Source organism: Lactuca virosa, chromosome 8 (genome assembly GCF_052849685.1).
Source record: "Lactuca virosa cultivar CGN04683 chromosome 8, Lactuca_virosa_CGN04683_v6, whole genome shotgun sequence".
Lineage (NCBI taxonomy): Eukaryota > Viridiplantae > Streptophyta > Magnoliopsida > Asterales > Asteraceae > Lactuca > Lactuca virosa.
In genome coordinates, this window is record NC_136433.1 from 221,592,259 (window position 1) to 221,604,678 (window position 12,420).

The following is a 12,420-nucleotide window of genomic DNA, read 5'->3' on the forward strand; positions in this document are numbered from 1 at the left end:
AGTATATAAAATTTCAATACACGTTCTTTTAAGTGTAGATAGGAGGTCGTGTATCTATTTTACTAGTTGGGATTGGGCCCATTTGGGATAAATTCCTCCCTTGATTAATCTTCATTCTCTTTATACTGTAATATTTGCCCGCATCCTAGGCTTGTTTAATGAAATAATTCTCTTCTTTAAAAAAGAAAAAAAGTTAAATCTTCTTGTTTCTATGCATTTCACTATATTCGTTAAATGATGGGTCATGCTGGTGACTTGTCTCATATCTTTTATAGATAGAAATATTCTTTCAAATAAATTATTGTGGTATCGACTTTAAAATATTCTTTATAATAAGTTATTACGACTATAATTATTAAATGACAAGTTTATAACTCATAGAAACCGCAGTTATAAAATTAATTAAAGTTTTATAGTAAAAAAAACTCAAAATTATTAATAACTATTTAAAAAAAAATTTAATTAATAAATATTTTTTAGTTATATAAATTATAATCGTTGATTCAAATAAATACGTGAAATTATATCACATTATAATATGTATTAAATTTATTTTAACTTTTATTCTAATATTATTAATTTAATGTATCTAGAATGAGAAATTTAAAATTTAAAATTTGAAATGGTGAATCAATAGGTTGACAAATGGCATGACATTAATTAGAAGGCCTAAAAAGATGACACGTGACAAAAGAACTACTCTTTTATTAATATAGAGAAGATAAGAGAAGAGATTGAAAGTAATATAACCAGTGTTGTAAAACCCCTTTCCGAGGCGAGTTACAGAATCTCGAGTACTCCCTGATCGGACCCTTACTGAACTGAGTAGTGTTGTAAAACTCGGTCAACTCGGTAATTAATATGTATAATATACTTAATGATTTATTATTTAACACACACACATGTGATTATTACTATATATATATATATATATATATATATATATATATATATATATATATATATATATCCTAAATTTTCAGTAATTATTCACGAAGTGAAACCATTATGTGTTTTTTAGTTTTTGTGTATTCACATTTATCTAATTTTGTTATATATTTCAATCAACTTATGATTTTAACTTATGTTTTTGACATATATAATTTCCCTAAAAATATTTCTACATGAATTACCAAATCCGAGTACTCCCGAGTACTCGCTACTCGATAGTCGGCCGAACAGGTACCGAGTAACGAGTTCTACAACCTTGAATATAACTATTTTAGAAATTCTAGCAAAAAAGAGTTGTAGAAGTGGAATCTTTAATTGAAATATGGTAAATAAGAAGGCTAGAATACTTACCAAATAATAGTACTTTGATAAATATACATTTGCCAAAAATAAAAATAAAATAAAATTTGGTCCTTATATTTTGTATATTTAAAAACTAACATGTTAACCTTTCTTGTGTCTCCTCACCTTTCCTGTTTCCGGTCCTTGTAGTAGGAAAGTATGATGGTGTTTGGTTTGTTGGAATTCTCTAGAATTAGAAGGAATTGGAATAAGTCCCATAATTTTCCTATGTTTGGTTCAAGCTTTCATTAGGAATTGAATTCCCAAGGAGTCAAACTTTCCTTCAATTGAGTGAAGTAAATTCCATCCAAAAGATGAGGGAATTAGAATTCCTTTCAAGTGCAAATGTTAAAGATTACCATATTATCTTTTTTATTTTTAACACTACATATGAAACCCTTCTACCGCTACCTACCACCATCACCTCCCCCACAAACATCTGACCACCACTGTCACCACCTCTGCTAACACCACCACCACTGTCACTAGTTACCATCGTAGCCACCACTCCCCACCCACCACCTTTGTCACCGTCACCACCACCATTACCGATCACCTTCGCCACTTCCCACCACCACCCACCACTACCACCATCAACGCCACCACCACTACCTTCGCAACAACCACCTCCATCACCACCACCACAACTACCACCACCTTCACTACCGCCACCTCCATCACCAGGGGCGGAACACGAACATCTAAACTAGAGGGCCGAGAGATATCTTAATGAAATACACTACTAGTTTGGTTTTATTTCAAATCTACTTTGAATATTAATTTTATCGGGTTTTGCATTGGGAAAATAATTTAAGTAGTTTCGCAAACTATAAAATTAACAGGTCAAATCTTATCCAAAATAAAGAAAAAGACTATATTATATATTTATTCCGTACTAGTTTTTATGTTTTTCAAAACAAATTTGTAGATCTTCATTCGTTGTATTTGAAGAGTTTTTTCTTTTGTACAACACAAATGACACACATGCTCAAAACGACACACATAAAAAAGCAATTCTAAAGCAAGAAAACGTCGTAAACTATTATGAACATATTAACTCATATTTTGATTATGTAAATACAATTATAAAAGAGGTATAAATAAGAAGTATCTTGATAATTTCAGTATTCACAAATCACAACACATTATAGCAAAAAGGAAAAGCAATCCTGATAAAAACTGGAACCTTCTAGCTTTCTACCTTCACAATACTTAAAATAGGTGAAAAAGACAAAACTTTTCATATATCCTATTCCTTTAATAAAAAGAAAACACAATCAAATAGAAAGTCAATAGCATACCGAGAGATAGAGCGGAATGTTCATACAGTGACGGCGAGACCTCAAAGACGAGATGGGCGAGATGCAGGCTCGGTCAAAAAAATAAGGCGATGGGGAGCAAGGGTTTCATCATTCATGAATGACTTGCGTCATTAACAAGGAACTACGGGCAATCGGAGGTGTTAATAGAGTTTCTTAGTTTTTACTTTATAGCATTACTTTCTCAATTTTTTGCGGGCTTTCTAAAGTTTAGATAAAACAGGGCGTTGTGGGTTTTTTTCCTAGATTAGAGGAGTTTAAACTTTTTGAAATTTCGATAGAATTTGTAAATTTTGAATTGGGGTTTAGATTATTAAGTTATGTAGCTCAAAATTTTCTCTCTTGTTGTCTGATAAGAAAAGGAGACCCCAGTTGATTGCTGCAATAGGAAACTTATTCTTTTGGCAAGATATGTCTCTGATTTTAAGCTTGTAACATGTATTACTCTTTAGGAAAAAAAGCGGAGGGGCCATGCTATGGCCTCCCCTGGCCCCTTAAAGCATCCACCACTGTCCATCACCACCACCACAATTACCACGACCCATTGCCACCACCAACATGGCTACCACTATTTACTATTTTTATAAATTATATAATATATCTTTGCATATAAGTTATAAAACAAAGAAAAATTAAACAAAAACAAAAATGACAATTTTTTTTTTATTTTGCATTATTCCAAATTTATTTCCTACAAACCAAACATAATATGTTATTCTCTGTCACGTTCCATGTTAGTTTTAGCTGGAAAACAATACATGCATTAACACATTCCAATGTAAAATATTTAGAACATAAATCACCGTGGGAGAGGTGTTACAACTTAGAAGCAAACTATCCCAAATTAGAAACTTGAACTTCAATGGCAAAAACCCGTCAAACACATAATCTAATTCAGATATCCACGAGATACCTGTAATAGAACAATAATTCTTCAAGAATCCCAAAGAGAGATTTTATTAAACTAAGGATAAATTACAACAATGGTCTCTTATTGTTTCGGTTAATTTACATGTTTGGTATTTAAAACGTTTATTTTTTTATAACTCGTACCATTTATTTTTTTAACTCGTACCATTCCAATAATTTGTTTTTGTTTCACGTCGATTTAAAATGACTTATTTGCTTTTAAATTTTTTTTAATGGTTTATTTATTATTTTATAGCTGATTTATTTTCTTACCTTTCACAAACCACTCTATAACACATTCGACCCTCCTGTAAACACCTACTAACTGCAATGCTCTTACTAGTGTAAAATCTCCCAAACGCCATCGATTGAGGGTGTTTGTGAAAGCCTTCACAGTAAATCAATGCAACAAATTGAACACCTTCAATGCCTTCCCCACCTGCTGTAAAATCATATTAGCAACGACAAAGAACACAAAGGCGATTATGCTAAAAGCTTGTGAATCAGCCACGATTTACAGAAATCGCAGGAATTGAACTGGGAAAGAAGATAAGACGGGGAAGAAATCAGAGTTCCAACTTTCAGATCTGTTCTACAATTTAATTTTGGTTTGAAGTTTAACCTCTCCAAATTTCAAAGTTGTGGCAGAATGCAGGCAATAAATCCTCGTTCGATTTTTTAGTTAAAAGTCAAAGCCTTTAGATTTGCAATTTTAAGAAAGAACAATAGTGTTTGATTTTTGGAAATCCGATTCGAGACCCACCTGCAAAACATTTCTCGTCGGAAATCCGATTCGAGACCCACCCGCAATTTTTTTGTTGCCGGAAATCAACTCGACACCCACTGGTTAATGTTCGGAAGCTCCTGCTGCATTTTAGCTGATTACAACAAATGGATGTCTTGGAAGATGGAAAGAACGATGGTCGATTTGTCACTGTGAAACTCCACCGGGGAGAGATCTGGTTTACTGAGATGATAACGACGAGAGAGAGAAGTTTGTTTTGGTTGGGGTGGATCCATGGATTTTATCAATGATTAATCAAGACAAAATTTCACAATTGGTCTGTAAACGTTTACAGAATATTACACTTTAAAAACTTCCTAGCAAAAAGATGCTAGTGGTCCTTATGGTTTGTAAAATTACTTGAAAGGTCCTTCTGCCGTTAAATCTAACTTTTCAGCTGTTAGATTTTAATGGAAAAAACTATTTTACCCTTGTACCAATATTGCAATACATTACAAACCACAATGACCATTTCTTGTAAATTTATAAATTTGAAATTTTGTATATATATAAATTATAAATATAAATTCCGTATATATATATATATATATATATATATATATATCAACAACTTGATAACTTTTTTTTAATCTTTTTGACATTTTGTTTTCTATTTTTATTTTATAATTTTAATTATTTATGGTTTTTTAATGTTTTTATTTATTTTGATTAAAGTAAATAAACTTAAATTCGATAAACCATATCGAAACCTTTTTTTCTTAATTATGAAATGAAACGTTAGTGCTTTTTTTTATTTTATGTTGTTACGTTTTTTTTTTACTTTGGTGTTTCATAGTTAATATCGTTAGCAACTTTATGTTTTGCATTTATCATTATCATTTTTCACCTTTTGTTGTTTTTTTATATATATATTTAGTTATTTATTATTCTTCTACTATTTTTATTTATTTTGATTCAAGTAATGAAAAATAGAAAAAAAAAACTCAAACACCAAAGTTGTAAAATACTCTAATATATTAATACATTTTACACTTTTCATATTTTTTTTGTTTTTTTTCGCATTTTTTTTATTATTTTTGGTTATTTATGGTTTTCGTAACTTTTTATTTATTTTGATTTGTGTAAATAAAAAAGTTATGTTTATTTGCTTTATTTATATTTGTAAGTATAACTATTTTATTTACGCGAATCAAAATAAAAAAAAGTTACAAAAACCATAAATAACCAAAATTGTAAAAAGAAAAAAAACTAAAAAAACTCAAACACCAAAACTGTAATATACTCTAATATAATCATACATTTTACACTTTTTGGAAAAGTTCAAAAAAAAGTTATCAAGTTGATGAAAAATAAAACGAAACAACGAAAAAAAAGAAGTAATTAAAAAATAATATGAAAAAATTTAAAAAATAATACTAAAAAATTTAAAAAAAAATACGAAAAAACCAAAAAAAGATGAAAATGCAAAATGTATTAATATATTAGAGTATATTAGAATTTGGTGTTTGAGTTTTTGTTTTTTGTTTTTTTATTTTTCATTACTTGAATCAAAATAAATAAAAATAATAGAAGAATAATAAATAATTAAAATTATAACAAAAATAGAAAACAAAATGTCAAATAAGGATAATGATAAATGCAAACATAAAACTGCTAACGATATTAACTATAGAACATAAAAAATAATGAACAGTAACGACATAAAATTTAAAAAAAATAAAAAAATAAAAAAATAAAAAAACATTAACGCTTCAATTCACAAATAAGAAAAATTAACGAAAAAATAATTTCGACATGGTTTATCGAATTTAAGTTTATTTACTTGATTCAAAATAAATAAAAATATAACAAAAAACCATAAATAACTAAAACTATAAAATAAATATAGAAAACAAAATGTCAAAAAGATAAAAAGAATTTATCAAATTGTTGAAATTATATATATACATATATATATATAATTTATATTTATAAATTATATATAAACAAAATGCGAAATTTATAATTTTTATATATATAAAATTTCAAATTTAGAAAATTACACGAATGGTCCTTAAAGTTTGTAGTGTATTGAAATATTGGTACAAGGGCAAAATAGTCTTTTTCATTAAAATCTAACAACTGAAAAGTTAGATTTAACGGCAGGAGGACCTTTCATGTAATTTTACAAACCACAAGGACCAATCGTGTGACTTTTTGCTAGGAAATCCTCAAAGTGCGATATTCTGTAAACCACAGGACCAGTTGTGAAATTTGGTCATTAATCTATTAAAAAATAGAACAAATTACTGAAATAGTTCTTATGTTTTGTAAAAATTTCATTTTTGGTCCCTTTTTTTGCACTCGGATATTCCTTAACATTTTATTTTGTTTTTTCGTCTCTAATAAACATAAAACGGCGATCACACCCTTTTAAATTTCTTTTTTTAATTATTTTAATTATTTTATAATTATTTATAAATAAAAAAAACTCATAATTTACTTCCAATAGATTTTAATCTCCTACGTATCTCTATTCCCTAATATCTATCTCTCTTCTCTATATTTCTTCTCTTCCTAAAATATAACTTAAGATCTCATCCACACCACCGAACCTTAACACCACCACCACCGGAACTCACCACCGCTACCACTAAAATCTCAACAACCTCTATCTCTTCTCCCTATTTGTCTCTTCTATGTATCTTTGGTTTACTAATTGTTGGGACTTCAACACGACCATTGGACCTCACCACCACCATCGGACCACCTCCGGAACCACTGGATCGTCGCCAGATCTACACTCTAATGCTTAGTGTACAATAAGAAAGGGGAGGAACGAAATCAAACAATATCCATAATCATTTCAGATGTCGTCAAAACAACTGGGTAGCTTCCCTGACATCGTCGTACCATTGCCTCTGATACCCATTATCGTCTCTTATATCTCGCCGGAAACACCACCACTCTCTCTGTCACCTGTACATATGCACATTGCCACTGAAACCCATAAAATCAACAGATCGAGAGATTTCTTGCAACCTACAAAACCAAAATATCGACAAATGAGAGAAACATAATTTATGTTTAATTTCTAGAATGGTTTTTAGGAAAAATTTGTAACATCCATAAAAAAATCATGAAAATTTAAACTTTTAAAACCAACCCAAAATCATAAATTTTTTAGAACATAGTTTTCAAATGATGTTCAATATCAGAGTTTTCCCTAAATCATAAGTCAAAACACGAGGATGTGTACGGTCACGCCTTCGCCTTCCCACGATCATCTGAAGTACCTGAAACATAACCCAAAACTGTAAGCCCAAATCTTAGTGAGATTCACCATAGTACCAACACACAAAGAGACAAAAAATACAATTACAACATGCAACAGGTCCACTGCTAAAAGACTGGATTAACCTTGAGCCCACAACATAAGTCTGGCTTACCTTCGGGGCCCACAACTTATGACTGGCTTGCTCCCCGACCGGATTAGTCCTTAGACTGAAATACTATCAAGCCCTCAGTACGACTCTAATATACCGCCCAGTCCTCAGTACGTATCTTGAATGCTCATGAGCCCTCAGTATGAGTCTGACATGCCTAACCCGACCCTCAGCTCATATTTGGAATTCTCCAGGGCTTGTTAGCTACCGCACGAAGCAGTACAACCTCAACCCACCACAATATGTCGACATATAACAGATAAAAACATCTACAGATAATCATATAGATAGTATCACAGGTAGTCCTAAAGATCTACTAGACTAGCATATCAAAAACTAGCATGCATATCTATTCCATACTCAACATATCAATGAATATCAGGTTATCAAACCAATGGGCCGACCTTGGTGCCTTCGACTCATAAGTATAATGAGGAAAACTCTCCTCGCAAACTGAACAGAAGTTAATAAGCTGAAAAGCCTTTAGATTTGTAATTTTAAGAAAGAACACTAGTGTTTGATTTTTGGAAATCCGATTCGAGACCCACCTGCAAAAAAAATTCTCGTAGGAAATCCGATTCGAGCACCCACCTAATTTTTTTTCTTTTCTGGAAATCAACTCTACACCCACTGCTTAATGTTCGGAAGCTCCTGCTGCATATTATTTTAGCTGATTACAACAGATGTCTTGGAAGACGGGAAATAATAGTGGTCGATTTGTCACTGTGAAACTCCACCGGAGTTCATGCAGGGGAGGAGGAGAGATCTGGTTTGTTGAGAGAGAGAGAGAGAGAGAGAGAGAGAGTATGTTTTTGGTAGGGGTGGGATCCACGGATTTTATCGTTTTTTATTTAAAATTATAAATAATAATTAATCTATTAAAAATAAAATAGTAAAAGGTAAAATAATATTTTTATACGAGATATGGACCAACAATGAAACAAAAATATAATTTAGGAATGTTTGGAGTTAAAAAAAACTAGCGATCAAACAAGCAAGTTATCCCAAACCGTAAGGATCAACGGTATAATTTATCCTTAAATCAAAGATGATTCTAAAGACTTTCCACCCTAGGGTGAAACTAAATTTGGCATGTATCTACAAATTCCAAAAAAATTAAATCGATATATCATCCAAAACCTATAAGGGCAACACAAGTCATCGCGATAAAGGACCCTATAAGAACGCCATGTCATCGGTTGACCACTAACGTTTGACTTCTTAAGCTACAAGGACGATATATCATCCAAAATGAATATATATATATATATATATATATATATATATATATATATATATATATATATATATATATATATATATATATATATATATATATACTAGTAGGATGTCCGCACAATGCAGCAGATAGCGAATAGTTTCATTCCGATAATTCGGTTTTTTCTGACGACGAATAGTTTGCTTTCCACCTATTTTAGATGGTCTCCATTGCTCTTTTTTTTATGCCCATCTTTTTTTTATCCGATCTTTTTTCTGACATCTCCTTTTTTGCTAGGTTTTGCTTCTAGCGAGTCTGGTTTAACGATATTTTTCATTAGCTTTTTATGTTTAAATTCAGGTTTTTTCGGTCAGTTTTAGTTTTTTCGTTTCAATTCCACTTTTATGTACTTTTATGTTTGTGTTTCCAAATTTTTATGAACATGTCATATTCTTTCAAAGATGGAATAAATCTTCAAACTTTATTGTTTTTTTTAATTATAGTAAGCTTATATTGTTTTATTAAGCTAAATTACAATATGTTAAAGTGTTAGCTTAAAATTTAAAATATTTCTTATGTTTTAAATGCATAAACTTAAATATTAAAAAACTATTTTCTTACTAAAAATGTAACAACCGGAATCCAGGAATGAAATTCTAGGGTTTTTGGGCATTTTATAAAGCCTACTCGACGAGTTGGAAGGCCCCAAATCGTCGTGTAGGAACTGATATGGCTGCGCGGATTATGGGACCAACTCGACGAGTTGGAGCTAGAAATGAAAACCCTAATTTTTAGGGTTTGCACCCTGTTTAAAGGACTTTAAGTCCTCCCCTCCAGCCTCCTTATCACCTTCACGACCAGAAGAAACCCTAGCAAGCTAACCCTTCATCTTTGAGTGTGGCTTAAAGTGTGTGTGTTTGTGCATTTATTGAAGAGACTTGAAGATTTGGAAGATAGGAACGAGGAGGAGTTTGTAGATCCAACATTTACTTCATCTGGGCATCATTTTGAAGGTAACAAGTCGTTATCTTGATCATTATTGTGTTAGATCTCCTCATTCAAGGTCTTAAAGTCATTTCTAGCATTATTTGTGGCTTGTTTCTGGTATTGAGCATGATTTGAAGTTGTATCTTCAGATCTGGACTCTTCTTGGCCCTCATGGATATAAAGTCCCCGACTTTAGCAAGCTATGGTCCTTTTCATGTCTTAAACCCCATCTTGGGGCTAGTTTTAGGTGTTTAAGCTTCTTAAGGCTTTACATGCATGTAAAGTTAGCAACTTTACGTGGTAACTTCACCCTAGGAAGCTAGATCTGGAATTTGGAGCTTTGGACTCGACTGGAATGGGCTGAATGCGATTTGGCTGAAGAACTAGACGAGTTGGATGGCCAACTCGATGAGTTGAGATGGGTTTTCCCGTTTTTTAGATTTTGCATGAACTTGACGAGTTAATGAGGTGACTCGACGAGTGGTTAGGGTTTTCTCCCAATATTCTGGACATTTCATGGACTCGACGAGTTTCCTGGAAACTCGACGAGTTTCCTGGAAACTCGACGAGTTAACTCAGGTTTTCACGGTATTCGGAGTTCTGAAGTAAGTTGACGACTCAGTGGATGATCTCGACGTGTTGGGTAAACATGGACTGTTGACCTTGACCGTTGACTTTGACTAGGCCTTGACTTTGACCTTGACCTGGAAATTGACAAAGGTTGACCCGTGAAGGGGTCTTGAGTAAGGAATGGTATCTAAATGTTATTTTGGTACTGATAGCTCGGAGCGTCGCGAATTGCCAGCTAGCAATCTGACGATTATCTGAGGGACTTCAGTAGGGTGAGGTGAGTTTCCCTTTGTGTGAACGGGTCTAATGCACCAATGCCAACCCGTATGTATGCATGTAGGATTTATTTTTCGAACTAGAGACCGATGTCGGGCGGTGCCCAGGGAATGTTAGTGTGCTTGATGTCTTTGTGATTCATGCATGTGCTTGTTTTGTATGCTTCCGGACTTCATTCCGATGTCGGGGGAAAGCCCGAGGAATGTTTATATGTTTCCGGACTTCGGTTCGATGTCGGGGAAAGCCCAATGAATCTTTAGATGTATGTTTCCGGATTACGGTTCGATGTCGGGCGGGGCCCGAGGAATGTTTATATGTATGATTCCGGACTACGGTTCGATGTCGGGTGGTACCCGAGGAATGTTATGAATGTTTAGTTATACATGTTGTCTGTGTGATACCTATATGTTCCTGGTAGGAAGGTGAGTGTGGGAGGGGACCCGTATCTCATCACTAGCTAAGAGTGGACGGGGTTCCATATCTCCTTAGCAGAGTAGGGGCGCGACCCATGATAGGAGAGGCCTTATGATTGGACATATAGTACTATGTATGATTCTTTATGTGCTAGCATGATTATATGATATTGTTTGTATGTGCATAGCGGGTGGAGCCAAGTGATAGGCTGGCCTAGGAAGAAACATATTTGTATACCAAGCAGGACTCGATGCCAGGAGGGACCTGATGCCAGGCGGGGCCTGATGTCGGGCATTATACGATGCCAGGCGGGGTCCCAGTATGTGGTTATGTGTATGGTATGTGGTAGGTTGGGAAACTCACTAAGCTTCGTGCTTATGGTTTTCAGTTTTGGTTTCAGGCACTTCCAGTTGCAAAGAGAAGGGCTCGGGATGACTACATTGCACACACCACGATGATTAGCCTGGGATGTTTACTCTGATGTTTTGATTTGGAAACTCTGATAATAATGTTTGAAATACTTTGACTCATGTTTTTAATGGAATGGTTTGATAACTATGTTTTTATTAATGGTTAAAAAACTAAATTTTTGGACTGCATTTTTGGGATGTTACAAGTTGGTATCAGAGTCTTGGTTTGAGGGATTCAGGCACATTCTCGGGTGTGTGTGAACTCAAACTGAGGACTTGGTATGAAATTTTCAAAGAAATCATTTTCATAAAAAGGATTTTAAAGGAGAAATGAATTTTTAGAAAGGATTTTCCTAAAAGGAGAAAAGGGTGTGGTGTCACACCCCGAAACCGATGGCGGAAACGTTCCGGGGCAGAGGACGTCATGTGTAGTATCACAACAATTGTATCATAGAAAGCATAGTAAACACAACCAGACATTGAATACATATATGAAAAAGGTTTAAATTGTTTAATACATAGTTTTTGTTCATATCAAAAGTAAAGTAGAAATACACGACACTAACGCTTCGACTTCTCCGAACTCCTGGAAGTACCTGTCTACTAATTCCCTGAGAATACAAGCAGTTTGAAAGTCAGCATAAAGCTGGTGAGTTCATAAACATTTGGTCTTGGTGGAAAATGTGTTGGATTAGTGTCTAAGTCCATAACTATTTTGGTATGTACTTGACCTGATTATGAGCATGGTCCTTTTGGGTTGCCTTCACCATAGCAATATGTAGGATGAATTAAGGAGAGAGAAAGGTTTAATTATGATTTATTAATATATTATAAGAATAATATATTAAAGGAG

The 12,420-nt window shown here is 33.1% G+C and overlaps 1 long non-coding RNA gene across 1 annotated transcript; it reads right to left on the minus strand.

Moving 5' to 3' along the window:
* Positions 1 to 3,259: 3,259 nt before the first annotated feature.
* Positions 3,260 to 4,566, minus strand: LOC145133714 (uncharacterized). Its single transcript, XR_013718696.1, has 3 exons — positions 4,285 to 4,566; positions 3,795 to 3,960; positions 3,260 to 3,525 (listed from the first exon to the last, which is right to left on the minus strand). It is a non-coding gene; the product is annotated as an uncharacterized LOC145133714 (long non-coding RNA).
* Between the last annotated feature and the right edge of the window lie 7,854 nt (positions 4,567 to 12,420).